The sequence below is a fragment of the Uloborus diversus genome, chromosome 1, assembly GCF_026930045.1.
Source record: "Uloborus diversus isolate 005 chromosome 1, Udiv.v.3.1, whole genome shotgun sequence".
In the NCBI taxonomy this organism is placed as follows: Eukaryota; Metazoa; Arthropoda; class Arachnida; order Araneae; family Uloboridae; genus Uloborus; species Uloborus diversus.
The window spans coordinates 86,525,828-86,552,319 of NC_072731.1; the positions used below are offsets into that span (position 1 = coordinate 86,525,828).

Consider the following 26,492-nt stretch of genomic DNA (forward strand, 5'->3'; position numbering starts at 1 on the left):
GAATTTTCCACCTCCCAAACCTTCTAAAGAAATTTGACGAGTCTGGCTCTTAAAGACACAAATAATTTTCAAAAATGTTTGTTGAGCTGTGGAAAGCACTTTATGTGTGTACCATTTGTAGTAACATAAAACACATGTAAAACGATGCAAAATACTCAGTATCTGGAATACGATTTAATCTATATATAAAAATATTTTTCTACTGGAAGGGAAAAATGTCAACTTTTCGCATTCGACAGCATTGTAACAATGTTCATTATATTGTAAATAAACAATTTGACTCAGAAATATTCCTTTCAAATCTATTTCTTTTCAAACCACAAATTTGAAAAAAAAAACAGATGTTGCGAATTTAACAGCTAATAGCACGCATCTACATGGATTCACTTTCAAAAGCACTTGATTCTTCACGAAAGCCTTAGGAAAAGAGGAAAGAAGAAAGGACGTCCAGCGGAGGTCATTGAGGGGAACTAATGAGAGGGTAATAAATCTTACACCCCATTAGCTTTTACCCCTCAAAAAGGGGAGGTAACTATTCTAGGGCGGGGCAAATGCAAAAAGTGAACGTATTTTGAAATTTTTTTCAATAGTTAGAACATGATATTTGTTTAAAAAATGGTCGCATTATTTCAAACAAGATCTCAAAAGAGAGCTGGAAATATTTTGCGTGTCAGGGCGTTCTTAAAATTTCGATAGCACGAGTTGCAGATGTTTTACAGAGCGAAATGTCCAACAGTACCTCGTTTTCGAAGAAATTCATTTTTTCTCGAATTTTAAAAAATCGGAGAATGGACACATCAAAAAAGTAAAAACTAAAAGAAACAGACATGGTCTTGAAAAATACTCAGAAAAAAAACGGATCCGAAAACTTTACAGGAATTTGTAAAACAAGCTCCAACTTTCCCCGTAGGTTAACATTAGATCCGAATCTTTCAGACTCTCAGTGAAGAGCACCCTTAAAGGTAAAGGCTGTCAGAACTGACAATGGGGGGTGAATTTGTGAACGATAATTTAGATGGTTTCTTTAGGAAGTTGGGCATCAAACATGAATTAACTAACAGTTATAGTCCTGAAATGAATGGTGTTGCCGAAGTATTTAACCGAAGGGTCGTAAATGGTGCCAGGGTACTATTGGTAGAAAGTGGAATGGTTCAATGTTTTTGGCCTGATGCCATGCTCCATTTTGTGTATACCTGGAACAGAGTCTGTCACAGTGGCCAAAAGAAAACTCCATTTGAACTTTATGGAGGCTCAATTCTATCGGTAAGGCATCTGAAGCCATTTGGCGTAATTTCATATGTAGGCGTTTCCAAACAGAAAAGAAGAAAGTTAGACTTAAAGGCCTTTAAGGGCATATCCAGGCGAGGACAAAATAATAGAAGCAATAAATGTAAACTTTAAGGAAGTGAAATTTTTTAAGGATCATTATTTTAATTCACAAAGTAGAGTTATGATGGGCAATTTTGAATTTATCCCAAGTCAGATTTTAATTTAAGAGATGCTAAATTTATTCTTAAAATTTCTAAAAGAAAAGATGGATCTCGAAATGACATATATTTTTATAAGGAGAACAGTTCTAAAATATTGAGGTCACATCAAGATGTTAAAAGACATTGCATTAAAAATGATACAAGATACAATCCAAACTCATTTGATTTTTCTGTTAAGTATTCATATAAGGGTCTGGTTGGCCAATCACAAGATTCCGAAACGTCAGAATGATCAGATACATGACTAGGTGCTGATATAATTATTCCTCGATGACAATTTAAATGTTTACCCTAAGGCCCAGTCATTTTTTTGCATGCACTTAACCAGTTTTTAATTTGTTACCAGTTTTTAACCTTTAATAAATGGTTTATTGATTTTAAAAGGGACTTATATGTTGTATTCAACAGTCTACATGTATTCAGTTAGTATACACATCTGAAAAAAATTCAGTATGCTAACGAGCGAATGTATCCGCGCACAATGTGTGCATGTGCGTCTATATTATCTATCTTTGCTTTAAATTAACCTATCAGTATTTTTGTGCTTCCTTTTGAGAAATAGAATGAGCTCTGCATAAAAATTGATCCTTTTTCATTTCTTTGCTCTGCTTCCGTAGGTAGGAAAGCCCATGTGTTTTCCGCCTTTCTATTCCAGGGGTTCTCGGGGAGGGCCGGTGGGAGTGGGAAAGTTATACGTTCTGGCTTGAAGCACTTGATTAGTGATGTGATTCGAGCCTAACTTTGCAATTAAGTTGTGCGCTTAGTGCTTAACAAAGATATATATTTTAGATACTCATTTTGTTCAGAATTTTAATCTCTACAAGAAATCTGCCAAAATGTATGACCATTACAGAAGTTATTTTTGACATATTGTTATATTAATGAAAAAACAGATGTTTTTTGTCACTAATTTGGTCGTAACAGTTAAAGCTCATTTAGTAGAAGGGGGAAAACCTAGTATGGTCATTCCATACCCATACGGCATTGAGTAAAGCAATTTTTAGCTTTCCACCAATTACTTCCGTACTCGACCTTTTTTTACTCCCTAACCATTTGTGTGCATCAGAATTTTGTGAAGGGTCCGTTTTGGTTGATAAGGATTTTGTGAAATGTCCGTTTTGGATAGTCGGATTTTTGTAAAGGGTTTGTTAACGAACTCAAATTTCCTCTGGCCATACCCCTGGTGACTTTTAAGAGTTCAATCTAACTTTATATAACAAACATTCAACAAAATTGACATAATGTTGAAAATAAAAAAGAAGTATGTTCACTTTTGTACCACTGTGCACAAGCAAGGTCGTAGCCAGAAATATATTTTCAAGGGGGAGCATTCTACCAATTTTTGTTTTGAATTTATTACAAATAGTTTTGCCTTTAACTGTTATATTAAATAGTTCTAGTGTAAGTTGGACTTATTGAAAGAAATTTAGTTGAAGCAGTAAATATATTTATTAGTTCTAATAAAATGTTAAATATAGCAAGTGCTAAAATTTATTAACTTTAAATTTCAGATAACAACAGTTATCTATAAAGTTTCTTTTCTAATGCTTTTAGTGAAACAATTCCTCTAACTCTTACATTTATTAAGTCTAGAGTCTCTAGCAGTTTATGAGCCAGTAGCTGAGGAAACACTTCAAAGTATTGCTGAAAGTTTTGAAGAACTTCTAGAGAATTCCCCTTTAGTTGACTGGGATGTGAACTACAGTGTAAGTATTAAAATGTTAACTAATTGTTTTGACACTTATGTCATTTTGGAGCTATTAATATGCAAAAATGCTTTAAATTAGGTAAATTCCTGATTATCTGCGGAATATAGATAACTGCAAATAAGTGAAATTCCTGGATAATCTTCAAAATAGGTAAAAAACAATAATAGTGTTTACAATAACTAAAAAATTCACACTATTCATTTAAACTCTGCCTAAAAAGATAAGTCTCTGTATGTAAAAGCTGAAAAAAGGATTGCTCATTACACTGCAAAGTAAGCACAATAACAGCAAATCATGCACCCAAATTTAAGTTCAATTATGCTTAAAACGTATAGCAAGAGAGGGTAATTTTGAATGAAATTTGCCTGGTCAGTGGGCACTCATGTGCCAGCATAAAGGGTGTAGGTATAAAAATCGGGTTTAGATTAGTCGGGGCTTGGTGACCTTGGAAGGTTTGATATCATTGGAAGGAAGAGGGAAAAATAAGAATGGTCTGAAAATAGATTCTGCATTTGTTAAGTTAAAATGGGTACATTTTCAACCTTCAGTAAATCATCGAGGCACACATTTATGGTGTGAAAGGCCATGGATAAGCCGCAAAGCACTTGGTCTACCCACAGATAATCAGCATTTTTTTGTACTCACCATCTCTCTACTGGGGGTTTTCAAAATTTAAAACAACACATATCACTTTTTAGAAACAAAACTAATAAGTACGACCTGCAATTCACTTCATCCTGAGGCTATGGCGAAAAAATGTTTAACTTACGAGAAAAAAAAAAAAAAACTCATCTTAAATTTCAATTTTACTTCATATTTCATCATCAGCATGCTAACTCCATAAAATGGCATGTTTCTTTTCTGAAAAAACTAAAAAGTTGAATTGAGAGCTCAAAATGTATGATTAATGATGTATGATTTTTTTTTTTTTCAATTTATTTTCAAAATTATTTTGAAATATAATTTCCTTTTTCCAAAATGAAAAACATCTATCTCACTTAAAACTTAAAAATATCCCTATAAAAAACAAAACAAAAAACTACTTCGAAATCATGGTTACAGATCTTAGGAGCAAGAAAAAGAACTCGAAGCTTTGGTAAAATAGGATCACTCGATTCAAATAACATCCAAAAATTGATTAAATATTTTGTTAAATAGCATAGTCGCACTAATTAGTGGCATAAATCATATTGACAAAGATATCACAGGTTTAGTACAGCCTAATGCAATAAACTTATAAATATTGCTAGCTCTCAAGTGTTGACTACTGATGTAAATTTATGTTTTCAGATTTATTTTCATTGTACCTATTAGTATCTCAAAGCAATTGTGACTGAAGTCAAATACTTCCATTACATTTTGTCTCTATGTGTATTCTGATTAGTGTGTTTTTAATACATGGATTAGCAAAAATTGGGCCAATAAACTGAGTTATGTGCCATATACAGTTGAATCCCGACTTACGCAATGGATGCGTAAGTCGGGAAGCGTTCCAAGACCCTTTGTGTAAATCGAAATTTGGCATTGTAGAAAAGGGTATGTGTAAAATGTTTTATAAACGTACCTAATTATTTTAGACACTTGTTAACACCACCTTAAACTGTTTAAAACCATTCCTTAATTATACATTAAAGTTTCACAGAACTGAATTTTTATTTGTATTTTTTTAAAAGTTGGTTTAATCAACATAAAATAATGTTGTGATGCACAAAATCAGTGATCAATGGGAAAGAAAGACATAAAATAAACCAGTAAGGTATGCGCAGTATGTAGTAATAATAAAATTATGTACTATAATAATACTGTGCAGTAGCTCCAGTAATGATATTTGTCACTTTAAAAAATGAAGATGTTGATGATTTATGCTGCTTGATCAAATTGTTATTCTAATATGTTTTTAAATACAGTTGCTTTGTAAGTTCTTTTTATAACGTGTCCATCTATGGCAACACCCCTCTTCAAGGTTTCTTTAATTCTCAATACAAAAGCCACTTCCAATTTCATAATGTTAGCATTTTGCTTAGAAATAACTCGGCAACTTTTTTACGGATTTTCTTTTCTTGACTTTTAATTGTACATATGAAAGAATCATTCATAAGTAATTGTCATGCTACATAAGACGCATATTTTAGTTGTTTGAGTTCATCGAGAACCTTTAGCTTTTCCTTAATTGTCAGAAACTTTCTCTTTTTCTTCCAATATTCACGAACAGAAGATGGAACAGTGCTCTTAGGTGGCATTATATTTCATCAATTTCCTCATTTAGAATGAAAAAAATATGTGATCTGCAGAGTAGTTATTTGTATACATCTGCATTCTTTATCGGTCCTTGTTCCAAGCTGAATGGCACTCCTAAACTTTCACGTTGAAAGGTAAGCAGTTGTTACAGAACAGTTGATTAGGTTAGGGCTGTCTCTCTACTTGTGTGCCAAGGAGAAGGTAGATTGGGTAGACTCCCCCCCCCCCCAGTTAGCCTTTAAGTGGCTAAGTTCCTTCACTTAGCTCAGAAGCGAATAGAGTTTCTACGCTCTGGGGAAAAAGGTTGTAGTGTTTCAAAAGGTCATTTATTCCTAAGTTGAGGATTCCACTCTCAGAACTCATTCAAGTGCAGTTTGTCTTTTGAATATGCTACCAGCACTGGTGAAACTCATCACCAACCATGCTGCTGTTCAAGCATGCTAAGAAGTTATCCTTGATGCCATGTTCAACCCTAGGCATGCATCTTTGTATAGTTTAGTCTTGCGGAATTTGCAGGGTTTTTTTCTTTTTTTTTTCTTTGATAACTTATTTTTTATTTACTTTTTCCCAGTTTTTTAGCTCTTGTATTAAAAGATGTCTGAAAGAAATACAAATACAAAAGTGACGACCAGCAACAGGCTCTGGGCCCAGCTAGACTGGTCCTAGTCAATTTACAATCCCCAATGAAGATAATTGGCCCTCTTAAAACTATCTACTCCCTTGCTCATTACCACCTCTTCCGGTAAACTGTTCCAAGGTTCCACTACCCTGCTATAATAATAATTTTTCCTAATATCCATGTTAGCCTGAGATTTAAATAGCTTAAAACAATGACCCCTTGTCCTGTTTTCAGTGCTTAACTTCAGCCCCGTAACATCTTTCATTTTAATAAATTTAAACAACTGAATCATGTCCCCTCGGTCTCTTCTTTGCTTAAGACTGTACATTTTTAGCCTTCTAAGCCTGGAATCATAGTCTAAGTGAGAAAGTCCATTTATTAGCCTTGTAGCTCGCCTCTGAACCCTTTCCAGTACATTAATGTCTTTCTTAAGATAAGGAGACCAAAACTGAACAGCATACTCCAAATGAGGTCTTACCAAACTTCTATATAAGGGCAAAAGAACTTCTTTAGATTTGTTTGAAATAGATCTATTGATAAACCCAAGCATCTTATTAGCTTTGTTACTAGCTATGCTGCACTGTTGGCTGAGCTTTAAATCCTGACTTATTAAGACCCCCAGATCAGTAACTTTGTCTGCTTGACTAATGACTGAACCTTGCAAATAATAACTTGTACACTTATTTCCATGCCCTAAATGTAGCACTTGACATTTCCCAACATTAACAGCCATACCCCATTTATCAGCCCACTCCGTAATATGATCTAGATCCTCTTGCAGCTGTTTTGCTTGTTCTTCATTATCTATAGTCCCCATAACTTTGACACCATCAGCAAAACAATTCACGTTCCCAGAAATATTTTTGTGAATATCGTTTATAAAAACAATGAACAAAACATTCCCTAACACTGATCCTTGAGGAACCCCGCTTAAAACCTCACTCCAATTAGAGTAATTTCCCTTTACAACTACCCTTTGTTTCCTTCCGGTCAGCCAGTTTTTTACCCAAATGAAAGTTTTCCCTCCTATTCCTATATCAGCTAATTTGCTAAGTAGAGCAACATGCGGTACCTTATCGAAAGCTTTTTGAAAATAATGTAAACAACATCTACAGGCTTCGTATTGTCCAAAGCCATGGTAACTTTGTCATAGAAATGTAATAAATTAGTTGCACAAGATTTGCCTTTCCTGAAACCTTACTGAAAACTAGTCAATAGATTATTAGTCTCTAGAAAATTTACTATCTTAATTTTTATCAATGTTTCAAAAATTTTGCAAACCACCGAAGTTAGACTCACAGGTCTATAATTTCCCACACTCCCTTTAGACCCTTTCTTGAAGAGCGGTGTAATGTTAGCCAGCTTCCAGTCCTCTGGCACTGTCCCCAAGTTATAAGAAGCATTGAAAATATTTACGATTACATCTGCTAATTCCTCCGCACATTCAACTAAAATTTTCGGATAAATATTATCAGGTCTCGGAGCCTTTGTCTCTTTAATTTTTTTCAAATGAAGTAAAACATCATCCCTGGAAAATACAAAGTCCTCAAGCTGTACTGTAGCTTGTGTCTTGTTGGTGTCAACTGTTGAGATACAGTTATCGTTAAAAACACTCGAAAAAAAGTAATTAAGAACATTAGCAATATCACTATCGTCCTGAATTAAAATTCCGTGCTCATCAACCAGTGGCCCAATATGACTATTTCTAACTTTCCCCGAATTAGCGTATGCAAAAAACCTCTTGGGATTCCTGTTTATATTATCTGCCAGTCGTTGCTCCAACTCTCTTTTCTGAATCCGTACCAAATACTTAAATTTGCGCCTTGCATTACAATATTGGAGCCTATCTGTACTGTGACCAGTTTCTCTAAACCTATGAAAAGCAGCTAGCTTGTAATTTAGAGCGTCTTTAGTTTCCCTGGAGAACCACTTTGGCCAAATTTTAATGTTGACACCCTTTCTCCTAAAAGGAACATGATCCCCAACCGTTTTCGCTAGCTTTTCCTTAAACTCTGCCCACTGAAGATTCACATCGCTATTGTCCAATCCAGAAGAAAAAACTGCTTTCAAACTCTGCCTAAGTGCCACAAAATCAGTTTTTCTGAAATTGGGCACAAACCTAAAATTCTCTATTTTGTGCGTATCAAATTTAATCCCAAACCTAATACTGTTGTGGTCACTGTCTCCAATGTGTTCCCCTACACATAACCCCTGAACAGAACCTTCCATATCACAGAAAACTAGATCCAAAATCACTTCCTGTCGAGTACCCTGAGTTACAATTTGGTCTAAAAAACAGTCACCAATTACTTTCAAAAATTCCTCTTCTCTGCTATTACTATGGTAAAAATTATTCCAATCAATTCCTGGAAAATTAAAATCTCCCATTATAATGACTGACCCCTTGCTTGAAATGTCACTAATAATACTAAACATCTGTTCATCTTGACCCTGGCTTAAGTTGGGTGGCCTATAAATGTTCCCTTAACGTAGTTTATTTCCCTTATTGCTCATCAACTCCAGCCAAATCATATCAATCTCATTAGGTTTATCATTAATTACCAATTCATTGCAAGCTAAAGTGTCTCTGACATAAAATAAAACCCCACCACCTCTTTTACCTACTCTATCTTGTCTAAACAAATTGTACCCAGCAATAGATAATAAATCATCATCACTTTTGGTAGCCCATGTCTCAGTAACTCCAATAATATCCAACCTCTCATCTATAATTATGCTTTTCAATTCTTCCATCTTGTTCCTAATACTACGAGCATTTGTATAAAAAACCTTAAGTAAGCCCATCTTACTTTTATTTAATGCTGCACGATTATTTGATTCCCAACTGTTAAAATCTTTTCTCTTATTAGTCACCCTATTTCCATTTCTACTAAAATCCAAATAGTTAATACCCTTTCGAATTCTGCTCCTAAAACCATGCCCCCATTCCAACTTAGTTTTTTGATTCTGAAGCCTCTAAAACCAAACCACTAACCATTTTGACCCCTGTAGAGCTCAGATGCAGGCCATCCCTAGCAATCCAATCGCGTTTACATTTACTCCACACATCAATAAACCTGATACTACGCTTAACGCAAATTTCCTTGAGTATCAGGTTCATACACCTATCCCGTTGGTTTAACCAACTCTTATGCACTCCATACCTGGGAAGCAAACCAACCACTTGGACATTTGCCGAACAGTTGGTTGCTTTGTCCAACAGGGAATCCCATTCCTTTGTAAACTCATCGTTGTTACTATGGCCTACATCATTTGTTCCCATCCACAAAGTAATTTCATCCTCTTTATTAAATACCCCCTTCTTTTCAGCAACCCTATTTACATCTCTCACCCGAGCCCCTGACAAACAACATCAAAAAAAAGTGGCCATGATTTGACAAGGTCAATACAGCACGGGTCCCCTACCTATGGCCAGTCCGCAAAGAGATTTTTTCTGGAACCATGAGAAGCTTAAACACTTTTTTAAAAACATTTTTATTTGGTAATATATTTCCTTTTAAGTGTTAAGAAAATTAAGTCCGTAAAATCTCAAAAACAGCCTCTGAGAGCTTAATTAAAAAAAAATTAAAAACATGGATGATGGGGCAGCACTAACTAAACTTCATTCATGGGAAATACAGACTAGATGTAAACAAAGAATTGCATCATTGTATGACCTCAATCACGTGTTTGACTTGGACAAGAACAAATTGGTACCAAGCAGATGGTGAAGCTGAATCCTATTGGTTAACTTCTTTTTATTCAAGAGAAAAATCCCCAAACGTGGTATAGCGGCAAACTTTCTGGAAACCTTTTTGTTTACTTTCGGTCTATGTATTCCGTAAGTAGAGTGTGGACCATCTGAACGAAAATATTGTTGCAGTGGTGCCGACTCCATGGGACCTGAGGGGGCCCGAGCACCCTTAAAAATATTTTTGTGGGGGCCCCCAATAAATCAAGAAAATTATTAGTTATATTATGCTTCCTAAACTCACAAATTTATCTTTTATTTTCCTTGTTTGAAGATAGACCTTGTAAAATAGAGGCAGTAATGAGTTAAAGCAAATAATTATTACGGTAGTAAGCAAGTTAACTGAAAATGAGTGGTGTAAATAATGATAGTGTTACAGTGCTGCAAGCATACCAGGGGTGCCCATCCCCCCCCCCAGCTCAATGGCACAAATTCCCCCCCCCCCAAAAAAAAATTATCTCGCTTTCGAATCGGGTTTAACATAACAGTTTTTAGAGTGTCTAATTTTCAGTCAAAGTTACGGGGATTTGGGGAGGGGGTAGTGCTAACAAATACCATTTGAACTGAAATATTGCTGGATTGTTCCGTCTCGCCTTCACAAAATTTACAACGTGGACCTTGAATAAACAAGTTTTGGAGCCCCCTGAGTTTAGCTACACCTTATTTATTTATTTTTCAAACCTATGAATAATTACAGGGAGAGTGGATTCAACTTTCTGTTTTGGGGGATGGAATCATTGCTGGATGTATACAATACAAACCTTGAAACGGAAATATAATAATGTTCTCTTAGCTAGGGGGTCAGCGGGTTTCTCCCCCAGAAAATTTTCGAAATTGCAGTTTTAAAATCAGTCTTAGACAACCTCTGGCAATATTAGGGGAATAAAAGGTTTAGTGACCCCTTCCCGGTAATTTTTCAATATTGAAATTTCAAAAAGGCAATTGTAGATAGTCTACCGCTGTGTTGGGGAGAGGGGACGTGTTCTTGGGCTCTCCTCAGATAAGTTTTCAAATTTGTAGTTCTAAAAACACAGTTTTAGACTATCTGTAGTAATGTTAGGAAAAAAGGGGGTTGGGGGGCTCGCCGCCAGAAAAATTTCGCATTTAAAGTTTTAAAAACACTATTTTAAGCTACCTATGGTTAGGGGACAGGCAGTTTTCTAAAATTTTGATGCTCAAAAATTGCAATTGTATCCGACTTTTGTGACGTTAAGAAAAAGAGTTTTCAGAAGCTTCGAGCAATTTTCTCGAAATTGGAAGTCCTGAAAATCAAAATTCAGACAGTCTTTAATAATGTTGACGGAAGTGGGGGAAGGCAGAAGGGCCCTTAAATTTGCGAACTTGTAGCTTTAAAAGTGCAGTTTTGATAGATCTTGATAATGTTAGTAGAAGGTGAATTTCGGTGCCATTCCCCGACTTTTTTTTGAAATTGATACTCTAAAAGCGCAATTCTAGGATTGTCTTTGATTGTGTTAAAGAGACGGGTGGAATCAGGGGCTCTCCCTAGAGAAGGCTATACCGGACCAAAAATTCAATTCTGGTATTCGGTATTTTTAAAACGTGATACCGGATTACCAGTATTAATACCGGTATTTAAAATTTCTCAAAAAATGTTTCAAAACATTTCGTTTCGTTGTCATATTACATCGTTTTGTACAAAAATTGTATTATTTATGAAAACGTATTGTAAACAAATATAAAATGAAGGAACAATTGTCATTTTAAAAAATCAATAATAGTAAAAAACAGTGCATCTATTGAATTATCATATCTCTAAGCCTGGAACTCATTTTATTGCTCAAATTACTACAGTTGAAAATACTTTCTAAATTCACACAGGTCAATGGTACTGTTAACAGTGCGTGATATATCTCCTCTAATTGTCTAGAAGTCCTTCATATTCAAGTAATTTGGTCTCTTCCGTGTTATTTTTTGATAAACCCTTTTTCTGTGTTTGTTTCTTTTGTGTTGTGCATATTATTATTATTAATTTATTTTAATTTATAGCTAGTTGTAATTTCTTTCCGAGAGAGGATGCTAAATATACTAAATATTCCAATATTAACATCATTTTCTCTTGAGCAGGAGAGATTTGTGTTTGCTTTTTACTAGCTCTTTCATTTGAAATCTACGGTAAACTTGACTAAACCTGATCTGGTTAGTTTCTCTTACTCGTTTTCGCTTTCTTTTCAAAATTCTTTATATTTATAATTATGTAAATATCTGAAAATATGTTTCAATTGATTGTGCTTACCTCTATGCAAATTTTCAAGGCACTATATAATTTCTAAATATTATATTGCCAAGTATAAAGCCAAATAGTGAGACAAGACAACAAACCAATACTGGTGACAACATATTACCACTTGTTATTCTAATAAGAAAAAAGTTTTTCTCAAAATTTAGTACAGTTAAGACAAAGTATTAAAAAAGAAATCATAAAGTATCACTAAAATTGATGGTTCAAATAAATTTTTCATAAGACATAGGACAAAAGCATTCAAAATTGCACTCGAAATTAACTTTCATAGTGGGGAAAGTAAGTGATCAGGGAAATGTAAAACGTAAAAACATAGTGCACAAAAGAGCACTAAAATGCAATTCAACTCACAATCTAGTAATGACAATATCATTTTGCAATCTTTCCGCTGTTTTTGTTTAATGATATTTTATTAGTTCGTGCTTTTGAAGCTACATTTTTGCATCAATAGATTGACTTTGGTTCTGTAGCATGGGGAAAAAAATGTACATTAAAAATATAAGTAGATATTCAATTAGTTAAATTGAACATTCTTTAATTGAAACTATTTGTTATTTTCAGTATATGGTAAATAAAGGGTAATTTCTCAAAAAACTTTTTTTTCCTATTTTTGATTAAAATGTAACAAAGAAAGAAGTGAATGACAGCATTTTTGTGTACTATTCTCAAAACAACGAAATATATTTTGATGTTTCTTTTAAATATGGCGTTACTTTCATTGTGTTAATACATTTATCGTGATACAAGGGGATTCAGTTTCTAGCCAATACTTCTTATTTACAATTAAAAGCTGTCTGAACATGATATGTTCTCGGTTTTACGAAAATAATTGGCAGAATTTCCTTTTACACTGTTATTACAAATTAGGCATTGCCATACATCTTTACTAATAATAAAGCTGAAAGTCTTTCTGTCCGGATCTCTGTAATGCGCATAGCGCCTAGACCGTTCGGCCGATTTTCATAACATTTGGCACAGAATTAGTTTGTAGCATGGGGGTGTGCACCTCGAAGGGATTTTTCGAAAATTCGATTTTGTTCTTTTTCTATTCCAATTTTAAGAACATTTTCCCGAGCAAAATTATCATAAGATGGACGAGTAAATTACAACCGTAATTAACGTGGAACCGTAACATGGGCAAGCCAATTGGCGAAAAATTCATACTACATTCTTTGTAAATATACAGGTGAACCTAAAGACCTTTAATTTTCTACTACGGCAAAGCCGTGTGGGTGCCACTAGTTACAAATAAAACAAGCATCTATTTTGCAACACATAATATTGCTGATAACTATTCTAAAGTTAGTCAGTATTTTCAAAATTTTTTTAGTATCAAATCAGCATTTAATAGATTTTGGTTACCAAAGCCAGCATTTTTGACCTTCCAAACAGTTTTACTCCCTGATACTTTATCTTCAATTAGAGTATATGAATGCAAGAGTAATCTTTGAAAATGGTAAAATACATACATAACAGAAGTAAAAGCTTAAGTATCATAGAACAATTACTGTATTTTTTATATGCTACAGTCTCATTGCTCACGTTCACAATATTTTAAAATGTATTGTGTGTATGATAAATGCACACAAGAACACATTATGTACTAAAATCTATGTATATAAACTAGTATTTTCCAATTTATTTGCTGATTTAATAGACTTTATATGATCTGTTTTCACTGCATAAGAGTATTACCTGGATGTTTCATCTTTAAATTTATACAACCATTAATTGAATTGTTTTTTTTTTTTTCAAACTAGTTAAGCGACAAAATTGCTTATATTAGGAAAACATCTATTATCAGCTACAACATTGTTTATACAAAGAAATAAACCTAAATATGTATCCCTTTTAGTTTGAAACATTTATAATCCTTTTAGAAAATTTTAATACAAAGGTAAAAATGCTTTTTTGAATTTTTAGAGTTTATCACTTGACTGGTTTTTGAAATAAACTGTTCTATTATGCTTTACTTTGTTATAATACTCTGTGTTTTGTCACCATTGAAGAAATTTCTTGTGAAAACTTAATTTTTTTCCAAAGTGTAGGTAAGATGATGATAATATCAAAGCAATAAGGTTTACAAGACAACTACATTTGTGTAAAAGTTTAAATTGAGAAAAAATTTATTAGGTTTAAATTGTTATCTTTATTTACTGCCTTTGACTTTCATCATAAGTTCTTACAGTATAAGTGAACTTAAGTTTCTCTACATGCAAAAATATTTGCTGATTAGTTAGTAATTAGAATAATCTTCTGAATGGTGTTCTGGGTTTTACTAAAATAAATTGTAAACTAAAAATTTACAGAGTTAAATGTACAATTTATAGATTTTTTTCATTTTGTATTTCCTGATATCAGAATTTTTCTTAAAGTTGTGTTTTCCAGTGGATTTTCAAAGAAAAATATTGTAAATGAAACATTGCTCTTAATCATTTAATAATATCTTGACCAGTTGCGAGATCTTTTTATTTATTTTCCTAGTTTCAGAAAACTTTTATTCATTATTCAGTAAATCTTATATAATAGCTGCTTCACCCGGCTTTGCGAGGTGTACCTCAAAAAAAAAAAAAAAAAAAAATGTGAAGTGACGCATGTTCAATACTCATGCTTGAAAAAAAAAAAAAAAATCAGTAAAATTTTGCAGCAGATTGCGGAAAAATAACAAAAAAGTAAACATTTTAAATCCCCAAAAGCCTTTAAAACAAAAGCAAGAATTTTACTTGTTCATATTCGAGAAACCAAAATGGCGACAGATCTTTTGTCTCATGATTTTCTTCAGGCTATAAATTTTAATAAAAGCATTGTTGCGGCAAGTTGAGATGAAGCATAGTAATTTGAATGGAGCAAAGCCTTTGAAAAATAGGGATTTTATGTCAAAATCTATGTATCATAATTGATAGTTTTGAATTGATATCTCCGCTAATTATAATTGGAGGATTATGTTAAATAGCCAAACATAAAGACGGGAAAATTAGGAACCTATCGATACCTCGCTCGATGGTCAGTTCACTGGCGTTCGGGAGAAGTAACTTGGACATAGATGACGCATAGGTACATGCATAGATATGTATGCACTCTATGTATGTACCTATGTAGTCAACTATGTATCAACATTGCTTTTATTAAAATTTACAGCGTGAAGAAAATCATTGAGATGAAAGATCTGTTGCCATTTTTGTTTCTCGAATATGAACAAGTAAAATTCTTGCTCTTGTTTTAAAGGCTTTTTCTGTAATTGGAAGATTAAAATGTTTACTTTTTGGTTATTTTTCCGCAATCTGCAGCAAAAATTTACTGATTTTTTTTTTTTGTTCAAGCCTGATTGTTGAACACTTGTCGCTTGACATAACTTTTATTTTCGAGGTGGAACGTGAAAAGCTGTCGATGCAGCTAGTATATGAATTTAAACTCTCAACTTTCAGTCAAAATTTATATCAAATAAGCTTTAAATTATGTTGCTGCACATTACAAATAAAGCTAGCATTTATTTCACTCAGTATGATACTCTTTTTTGTTACTCCAAAGTTTATTAAGTTTTTAAATTTTAGTCGGTACTCGTAAAGTATTTTATGAGTTTTGGTCAGTAAAGTCGGTATTTTCATCCCTCCAAACAGTTTTACCCCCTGAAAAGAAAAACCTTTACAAAATGATGATCCTTCACTTCCTCGGAATCGACGTATACCAAAGAGGTATGAAAACAAGGAAGCCTACTCAAAGCACATTTTCAAAATCCTAAAGGAATACTACAAGGCACTTTACATTAAGGTTTGTGAAATGATGCAATCTTGCATTATTGCGCGGTTTACATCAACTGGACTCACACAGGTCATTGCAGTTGAACAAGAGTGCTTGCTTTTATTAAACAGAGGTGAAACAGATTTTGAAAAATCAACTGAGTTTTTTTAAAAATGACTTAGACATTAAGAGACTGCATTTATACTTGAATATGTTAGCCAATATAACTAATTAAAAAATAACTGGTCTTAAAAAAACATGCGTAAATTAAATATCTTTTTACGAAAATACTGTGCGTGTTTGTATTTATTTTTTCCTTTTTTCAAAGCCAAAAAAATATGTGTCAGGCTTGTCGAGCTTTCAGGGTTCTAATGTTGATTATATGACTTTAAAATACTAAAAAAAACTTTAAAACTCACTATTTTTCATTTCAAATTTAGAAAATTCTGCCGACAAGCCCCCCCCACCAATATTTTAAGTTGGCATCGCTAAAAGTGTCTTTCCTTGCAAGTCAAGTGCTCTACCTTATGTCAATGCCTAGCTACGGCATTGCACGGCTACCGATAAAATAGAACAAAAAATATCTCTTACTAAGACAAGTGTCATGATCTAAGTTGAACCAGAAAATTTTTATACCAATTTTTAAATTGTTTTACTTCGAAAACACCATGTCACATACTGTTTATTTAAATTATATGTATACACCGGAAAATATGGCACTTTCAAGATACAAAAATCTGACCTTTATTGGGGGGGGGGGACCTCTGTGGGATTACATAACCCCCTAAACCCCCAGTGATGTCTGCCCCTCCCCCTATAAATTTTGCAAATTAGTGCCCCTATATTGTTGTATTTCTGGCATGCCTTTCCTTCAGAAATTTAAAATATGGCCCTTGAGTAAAAAAGGTTGGAAACCCCTGCTCTATACATACACACACACACACATATATATATCTTTATACATAAAGGTCTAATCTCTGTCCGGATGTCCGGGGTAAACTTCGAAACTACTGGAGGGATTTTAATCATTTTTTCACCATAGATAGCTTTATAATCGGGGAACAACTTAGGCTATAATTTATTGCTAAAAAAATTAGTTTAAGAACGTCGTGATCGAAAACAGCAAATGTCATGTACTTTCCACATCAAATGATTAAAGATTTCACCCATTGTTTCGAAAATTCGTTGACTAACAACAGCAATATTAAAAGTTATCATAATGAAAATTTTGAATCAAGGCCTGTCTGGAGTAAGCATGATATTTAATGCTTTCTTAGGAGTTGCATCCTTATCTTTGTACATAAAGGGCTACTTCTGTCCGGATGTCCAGGGTAAACTTCAAAACTACTGGACGGATTTTAACCATTTTTTCACCATTAATAGCTACATTATCGGGGAACAACTTAGGCTATAATTTATTGTTAAAAAACTTAGTTTAAGAACGTCGTGATCGAAAACAGTAAATGTCATGTAATTTCCACATCAAATGATTAAAGATTAAACCCATTGTTTCGAAAATTCGTTGCCTAACAACAGCAACATTAAAAGTGATCATAATGTAAATTTTGAATCAAGGCTTCTCCGGAGCAAATATGAGTCTAAAGTCATTTAAACATTTGGAAACTCACTTTTTGCACACTTAGGTAAACATAGTAGAGACCTTTTTTTTTTTTTTTGTGTGTGTACTATTTAAGTAAATAAAGAACCCATAAAGCACAGTTTTTTTTATGATCTTTGTTTTTGTTAGATATATTTTGGAAATTCTTCAAATTTTTATATGCTTCACTTTGCGCTTTCGTTTCTAAATGAATACTCTTTCGTTCTTTATACTTATTGCTGTTTTACTTTTATGGGTAAGGATGAAGCTCAATTTTTAATGACGTCAAAGCGGTGTGTTTTGAGTTCTTTCAGTTAAAACAGAAAACAAAAGAAAGTAGCGATTGTTTCTCACAATTATTACTGACCCAGGCAACGCCGGGTATTTTTGCTAGTATATATATATATATATATATATATATATATATATATATATATATATATATATATATATATTGTGGCAATTAATTGGGAAATGCATTTTTTTTTCAAAAAAATCAGTTTTATTCTAATTTCTCATGAATACATTTGAAACTAATGTAAAAATATGACCTCCCCCGAGACTTAATAACATCACAGACACGTTTTGGCATGGAATGTACTAGACTGGCACATATAGTTTTAATTTCAACGTCTTTATACCATATGTCAAAAACAGACAAAATTAGCTTTCCGTTGTAGTACTATCAAACTTATGGAGACGTTTTTTAACGATAGCCCACAAACGTTCAATTAGATTTAAGTCTGGTGAGTTTCCCGGCCAATCCAGTACCGTAAGTTCATTTTCAGAGCAAAAATTGACAATTTGCTTCGATGTGTGACATCGTGCACTGTCTTGTTGAAAAACGCCATCTTCGTTCGGCCAAAGTGTAGATGGTTGGAAGCACATTTTGGGTCAATATCGATTTGTAGCTGGTACTGTCCATCATTCCTTCTACAGGAACAAGGGATCCTGTCCCTAAAACGCAGAAACAACAACAAAACATCTTTTCGGGCGGATACTTGGGTGATTGATTAATGTGGTGTGGACGAAGAGGTTCTCCTTTGCTCCTTCTCACGAACCTGGATCTAAATCCCTGAACCACAAAATGTGTTTCATCAGAAAATAAAACCTTTTCCCTGTCCTTTTCAGTCCATTTTTTTACATTTCCGTGCCCATTCTAACCTTTTTTCTTCATGCAAGGCATGAAAAGCTGCTTCTTGTACAGTCGACGTGCTTTCCGCTCACGCTCTAAAAACCTGTATCTCTCTGTTGAAGGTGCAATGTCAACACTAGCTGCCACCATGGACTTGGACAGATCAAAACTAGTTAATCAAGGATTCATAACACTCATTCGATGTAAACTTTTGTCATCACGAGCCGAAGTTGATCTTTTTCAGCCACATTTTCCAATACGTTTGGTTCCAGCATTACCTATCGTCTTAAACCGCTGCCATATCCTCTCGACACTTGATTTACTCACTTCATATATTTTGCTTATTTCTTCTAATGTTTTAGAAGTGTGTTCTCTAAGTGTGTTTCAGGGCTGATATCCATGATTGTAATTACTTCCATAACACATGAGCAACAAACACTGCCAACTTCTAGACACTTGGCGCAAGAATTTATATGCCTGCTACTTACCTGATGTGTATAAACAGCTACTAGTTTGACAATAACTGCCAGTTGAACTCTGAACTGAATTTGAGTGCTTATTTGTTTGCTTATGTGTGATAACGCAAAAAAAAAAAAAAAAAAATCCCAATTAATTGCCACATACTGTATATATGCACACCATTTGTATTCTAAAGTGTGCATGTAAGCTTGTTCAATGTTCTATTACAGGTAGTGGAAAAAAGGACTGTGTATGCCGCATAGAAAGAAATGACATCAGCAAAATGATGAGAGATGCTCATTTCAGAAAAATAAAAATTACTTGCATTTGATGAAAGCGTAGTTGGTATTAAAGCTAAATTGCTGTTCATGAGATTTATAGTGAAATACAAACTGCTGCTATCTCTTGGCTCATTATTCAGAAAAATATTCCTGGATTTAAATTATGGATCTGATTGTTGATGTCAGGGTGTATGCAACCTGGAAAAACTTGAAAGGCCTTGAATTTCACTTGATTTTAAAAGCTTTGCAAGTCCTGAAAAATCGGGATACAATACCTGTACAATGTTTGATTATTACTTGCTTTCTTATATTCTCTTGATCCAAGCACATAATTGTTGTAGTAAAATGTGTGACATAGATCTTCCCACAAAAAAGTGTTTTTGCCGAAGATTTAAAAAAAAAAAAAAATCAAAAATACTTACACTAAAAAGTACAATTTGGTAAAAAATTTCAGTGGGCTTCTTTTTTGTGAATACTTGAAACAGAAAGAAATGATACTGATCTTGGTCACTCATATTGTGCATCACAAAACTCTTACAGTGGAAGTAAAAGCAAATGCCTCCTTTTTTTTAATGCAAATGATTCTTCTTCTCCCCAGCAATATGGCTCGTGAAAGTATCTTCTGCATTGTTTAAAACCTATTTACAGATTTTTGTTCCAAGTGTGAACGTGGCCAAATTTGAAGCAATCTTAAATGCAAAAGTGCTAAAGCAATCTGATGCTGTTTTATATGAAGCAGATCTAAACACATGCAACAATGTAGTTATGACTCAGTGTGAGAATAATAGCTATTAGATGTGTGCATTAGGGTGGGCCGAAAAAATTGAATTTTTTCAGAGCACTTAGCCTCAGTGCGGAAAATTTTTGACTCCCTAACACTAATTACTAAACATTAATCACTTGATATTCTAAATTCAGATCTACTTTAAAAAAAATTAATCTCTTTTGGTTAATGAGTTATTAATCTTTTAAATCTAAAAAAACACATTTTTTACTCATCTGTTGCGCTTAAAAATGCTACAATTTTATTTGTATGGGGTCAATACAGTTGGTTAATAGCTCATTTTAAAGAAAATTGCATGAGCTTTAATTTAACATGTAACTTGCATATTTTTTTTGCATTTTTAATTTAAAAAAATAATTTGAATTTTAAATTTAAATTTTTTCAAAGTTACAGAGTCTTAAAAATTTTGAAAAAATATATGTTTTTTAATATGTTTTAGTTGATTTATCCTAAAAATTTTAGAGTGGGGGCATGATGGGATTAGCAGTTATAGCAAATAACGCAATGGTGCTACTTAGTATTTTTGTTTAAAAATTAAAAAAACAATAAAAAAAAATACTTTTTTAAATGCACAAAACTATTTTTAACAATTTAAATTTATTTCAAAATATACATGTTTTAGTTTTTTTAATAATATTATAAACATTTTGCAGTAAAACTATGAGTAGTTCAATTAATTAAAAAACCTTTACATTTCAAAAAAATCTTAAATTTTGGTTATCTTTTATTCCTTTGAAGTTCAGTAAACAGAACTAGCACAGAAACTTCGAGGATGTAATTTTGAAATGTCTAAACACAAAGTAGAATTCGATACATAAAAATACCTTGTGGCAGATAAGTCTTTCATCTCCTCAGTTTGGAAAGAAGCTTTTTACTCGCCTTTGAACTTTCAGATTCTGCGAGATTGTAAACCCTTCCAGTTTGTGTTTGTAGGGTCAACTTTGGTTAGTATTTCTGTTTTATTTACAACCAATACATCAGGAATATGAGGGTACTTAAAGGATGGAGAAGGTCCATGAGGTTGTAAAAAACTTACTTTAACCTCCTCATTTTCAATTCCTAAAACACAACCCAGCCACCATTCATTATTATATACACATGTTAAAAAACCAACTATATCATTCAAGTCCAAATCATCAGCATCATCATGTTTGCTTACTATCTCTACTTTTGTGTGGTGTGAAAAGGAGTAATATTTAACGAAAACTGTGCTTTTGTTTTTTGGTTTGTAATTGTGGAACTGTTGAGTTCCTTTCACTGTTATGGCTTCTTCAAACCTTGTTTTCAGAAATGCTAATTCTTTTTCGTAATCTTTTTCTGTTGAATATATGAAATCGATATATTTTTAATATTGTCTTTAGACCATTCATATAATTGACGGGGGGGGGGGGGGGGAAGAAAATTTAAAATAAAAGTAATTTTAAAAAGTAAGAGATTAATTTAAAAAAATATGATTTTAAAAAAGTAAAAGAAAATAATCTAAAAAAATGTCTAATAAAAAACATATATAATATATATATATATATATATATATATATATATATATATATATATATATATATATATATATATATATATATATATATATATATACACACAAATATACAAAAAAAGTCATTGCATTATTTGCTATAACTGCTGATCCCATCATGTCTCCACTCTGAAACTTTTAGGATGTATTTATTAAAACATATTAAAAAACATATATTTTTTTCAAAATTTTTAAAGGACACTAACTTAAAAAAAATTTAAATTTTAAAATAAAAAAATTATATTAAAAATTCAAGAGAAATATGCAAGCTGCATGTCAAATTAAAGCTCGTGCAATTTCCTTTAAAATGAGCTGTTAACCAACTGTATTGACCCCATAGTACTGAATACTAAAATTGTAGCATTTTTAAGCACAACAGATGAGTTAAAAAAACGTGAGTTTTTACACATTTAAAAAATTAATAACTCATTAACCAAAAAAGATAGATTTTTTTAAAAAGTAGATCTTAATTTAGAATGTCAAACAGTATAATCCCTGAAAGTTTCATGAAAATCTCAGATGGTCATTTTGAGTGACTGGTTGATTTGTCATGGAATGTTCCCTGTGCAAAATTTCACTACTCTGAGTCTTCTGCTCTGGCAAGAGACTTGAATTTTTGTGATTTTTAGAAAAACATCTAACAAAGAGAAATTCAACAAAATATTTAAAATTCTGCTAAACTACAAACTGCAAAATTACCGCACTAAGGCTTAAAGCCTTAGTGTGGTAATTTTTAAACTTTCTAACACAAACTACTGCGTGAAATCTCAATCCTGTGAGTTAATTTTTTCTGCTCTGGCAAGAGACATGAATTTTAAGATTTTATATAAAATTCCTTAAATAGGAGTGACTCATTACAAAGTAGCAGCATACCTAATACACTGCAATACTTCGAATTTTTAATCACATTAACAACATCAGTCCATCCCTTGAACCAGGTCTGTCATTTCAAATTTTAGGGGGAAGGGGGTCAATGCCTCCCCACTACTTTAAAAAACTAATGTTTTTACATATAAAGTGGGCATGTTTTTGATTCCGATAAAATTGCTTTGAGTTCACGCCCTTTATCCCCCGATTCCCTAGAAACAATCGAAATAGTGGGCCTGCTTTGAACTGAAGTAGGCTCTATTTTGTTGTTTTTACAGGGAAAATGATAAAGAAGTCACATAGTTTAAATATTTGTTAGAAGTTGTTTGTTGTATCTGATGCATATTTGAAAGTATTTTCAATTCAAATACAATACAAATGTGATGACCAGTAACAGGCTCTGGGCCCAGCTAGGCTGGTCCTCTTCAATTCATTTGTTCCAAATGAAGATCAATGGCCCTCTTAAAGCTAACCACGAATCAATTCTCAAAGTTGATGCCTTTTGCCAGAGCAGAAAAAATTAACTCCTAGACTTGAAATTTTATGCAGTAGTTTGTGTTTGAAAGTTTAAAAATTACCTCACTAAGGCTTCAAGTTAAGCGGAATTAAAAATATTTTGTAAAATTCTTCTTTTGTTTCATGTTTTTCTAGAAATCTCAAAAATTCAAGTCTCTTGCCAGAGCAGAAGACATTAACTCAGAGTCATGAACTTTTTGCACAGTAATTAGTGTTAGGGAGTTACAAATTTTCCACACTAAGGCTAAGTTCTCATAAAAAATTCGATTTTTTTTGTCCCACCCCCCCTAATGTGAATATATTTATTAAATCTTTATTTAAAATTTAATAAATTTACATTTTTATGAAGCACTAATGTAAATAAATGCCAAGCTGCATTGTGGTATTACCTAAGCTTTTCAGCCTTAGGAACTTGGCCTTGACCACCTGAACTGTTGAATCCAATTAGTGGTAGGAAAATTATTTCACTTTACTAGCGTGGTTACAACAAGTAATCCTTTTGAGAGAATAAATGAGGCAAGAGAAAAGCATAGAATATGAAATTTAGCTCTGTGGTTGCTATCCCTGGGACATAGAAAAATTTTGACTTCAAGGCACAAAGAACTAAACAGTTGATTTTTAAAATGAGCTGGCTGTGGTTTTACAAGATTTTGTAATTAGTAAATTTTTATTACTTTACTTGAGTATACATTTGTAATGTCTATTGTATTGAGATTTCCTTCTTTCTATTAATTATTTTCTCCTCAACAGAATGGTGTATTAAAAATTTCAATTGAGAAGTATGGTGTTTATGTATTAAATAAACAGACTCCAAATAGGCAAATTTGGTTATCATCTCCTATTAGGTAAGTGGCTGTCGTTCTTATGTTGTACAGTGAAATCTTGTAGCAATGAACTTCCAAGGAGCCAATAAAATATTTTGTTGTAACCAAAACGTCTTAAAACTTTCTTTATTTTCATTAAAATATAATTTTGCAAATATACTGTAATATAATTAAACCTACAACATTTGCCTTTTGATCTAAAATAAAGGAGGTGCAAAGGTATTTAATTTGAAAGTGCGATGATTTTTAAAAAAAAGGTGACTTATTTTCCCCGCTTTTCTTTATTTTCTAGTGTCTGTGAAAGGATTACATATCACTTTACGTTTCAGCTCGGACTATGGATCAACATTTGTGAACTTTGAAATTAAATATTTTCGCACCTCTTACAGCTACAATAATATTAAAATACATTTTTACAGGTAATTTTATATTCTTTAATTCAACATGAATTATGTTACGTATAATTAAATGGCTTTTTGCAATTTGAAACAAAAAATGAACCTGGAATCCAAGAGAGTGGTGCGAGTTTCCCCGATGTACGGCCAAATTTTAAGAAACAAGTTGAAAACATATTTATTTAGCATAATTATGTTTCAAAAGCATATGGAAGTAGAAATTTGCAGCCTGATTATGTACTTAAAAGGCACCTGGATTTTGTACTTAACATTGTGATATTAGTCTATTTTTTTGACAAAGCTGATTTTAATTTTTCAAACAAAAGATTTAATTTCTGCCAAACTTGAACCCCAATATGATTTACTGTGATATTATTTGAAAGCTAGTGGAGTGAACCAGTTTTTAGTAGATTTGATCGATTGTAGCTAAAACGAGTTTTTGAAAATGCTGTTTACAGATTTTGGTGCCAATTCAACTTTGAGCACTTAATGTTTCAAAGCTTGATGACAAATGTAACTGTCTCGATGAAAAATGTTTAAATTTAAAGAATTTTGTCTACTCTTTTCAAATATGATCTAATTTTGTGTGTAGATTTTCCAGGAATTACAGAAATTGTTCTCAATCTCAGAGATTTAGTTTTTGGCTAATTTATCTTCTTTCTACTGTAACTGGGTTACAAATTGGACAAAATAATAGGTAGTTCTATGCTCCACTTGGGCTCTTCTAACACCCCCTTTTGTTTGGCAGATTAGGTCAAATTTACCCTGCATATATATATATATATATATATATATATATATATATATATATATATATATATATATATATATATATATATATATATATTTTGCTGCAATGTTCCTTTAAAATCCACAGCTCTATGCTTGCTTAAGTTCAGCCGTAAAATTGATTTGTTAACTCTAAACATTAAGAGATCAGCGCCCACCCTGCCTTGACCTTGTTCATGTTGAAAAATTATCTACATTAAATAAATATCATGCAGGTACTGTTTATTTTGAAATATCATAGTAAACAAGATTTTTTATGATACTTCAAAACAAATTGGTTCACCTCATTTCTTGATCAAGAGAGAGCAGCATGTTATGGACTTGTTAATTGTCCACATAGGCGGCTGATGTACCAAAAAGTGGGACATCAAAAGAAGGGGTTAGTGGCGGCACCCCTGAAGCTAAATTTTTTTGGGGGGAAAATCGTACTACATACATCATTGGATTTTAACAGTACTGATTTAAAGACCTCTAAGAATTTGGAATATGGCCTCAAAAACTAGAATGGATGTGATGGCCACAATAAACTTCCCCTTTCCAATTCAAAGTTCCATTCTTATGAAATACAGTGGGTGGCCAAATTATTGGGGACACTACTCAAATTCTCGTATTTTCAAGTTTACACACATTTTTTTCTTTTTTTAAATAAATCACGAATCACAATTTTTCTTATTCTGCACAGCAGCTGGTATCATTATTATTGTTTTTTAGAAGTGGCAACAATACCAGACTCAGCAGTGTACAAATATTTGAGATTTCCAGTTTTAGTCTCTAGTGAGAAAAAACTGCTTTTTTTTGTCGTGAGGTTATATTAAGTATTCTAGAATTATTTCATTGAAAGTTTTGGTGTCGGTTATAGTTAATACGTAAGTAACACTTATCAATAAAACAATGTTGCTACATTTTGCGATTAAATTTCAATATTTGATTTGTATTATTGTTTGATAATGTCAAAACGATTTTTTTAAGAATGGGCAAGGCTTTTGTACTTATTTATTAGAGAAAATGCAAAGAAAATAATATTGTTAAAAAAAAGTCAATTAAAATCTTTATTCCTTCAACCACAGTATTACTCCTTTACTAGCAAAATATCTTTTCCCACAATTTTATGCCCTTTTTTTTCATTGCCTTAGGTCAATGAAACAAAATTTTTATTTTTTGTACTATACATAAGTTTTTGTACATTATAAGTTGGTTGACAACCATAATCTTTTATTCCATGCTCTCAAAGTGCCTCCATTGTACAACTGGCATGATATATTTTGTAATTATTTCACATTAGCGTTTAAAAGGCACGCGTGAGTTAATATTTACTTGTTTTATAACTTTAGTCTTCTAAAAGGTGTCAAGAAGAAGTGTGTGTGTTTACATATCTTAAAATTTACTGAATTTCTATTATTTATAGTGGACCTAAAAGGTATGACTACATAAATGGAACATGGATCTATAAACATGATGAGAGAGCACTACATGATCTGCTCAGCACTGAACTCAGTGATATATTAAAGA

The 26,492-nt window shown here is 32.6% G+C and overlaps 1 long non-coding RNA gene across 1 annotated transcript; it reads left to right on the forward strand.

Moving 5' to 3' along the window:
- Positions 1-3,177: 3,177 nt before the first annotated feature.
- On the forward strand, positions 3,178-26,491 carry LOC129216598 (uncharacterized). Its single transcript, XR_008580189.1, has 4 exons — positions 3,178-3,196; positions 23,726-23,820; positions 24,092-24,218; positions 26,389-26,491. It is a non-coding gene; the product is annotated as an uncharacterized LOC129216598 (long non-coding RNA).
- The last annotated feature ends 1 nt before the right edge of the window (position 26,492 follows it).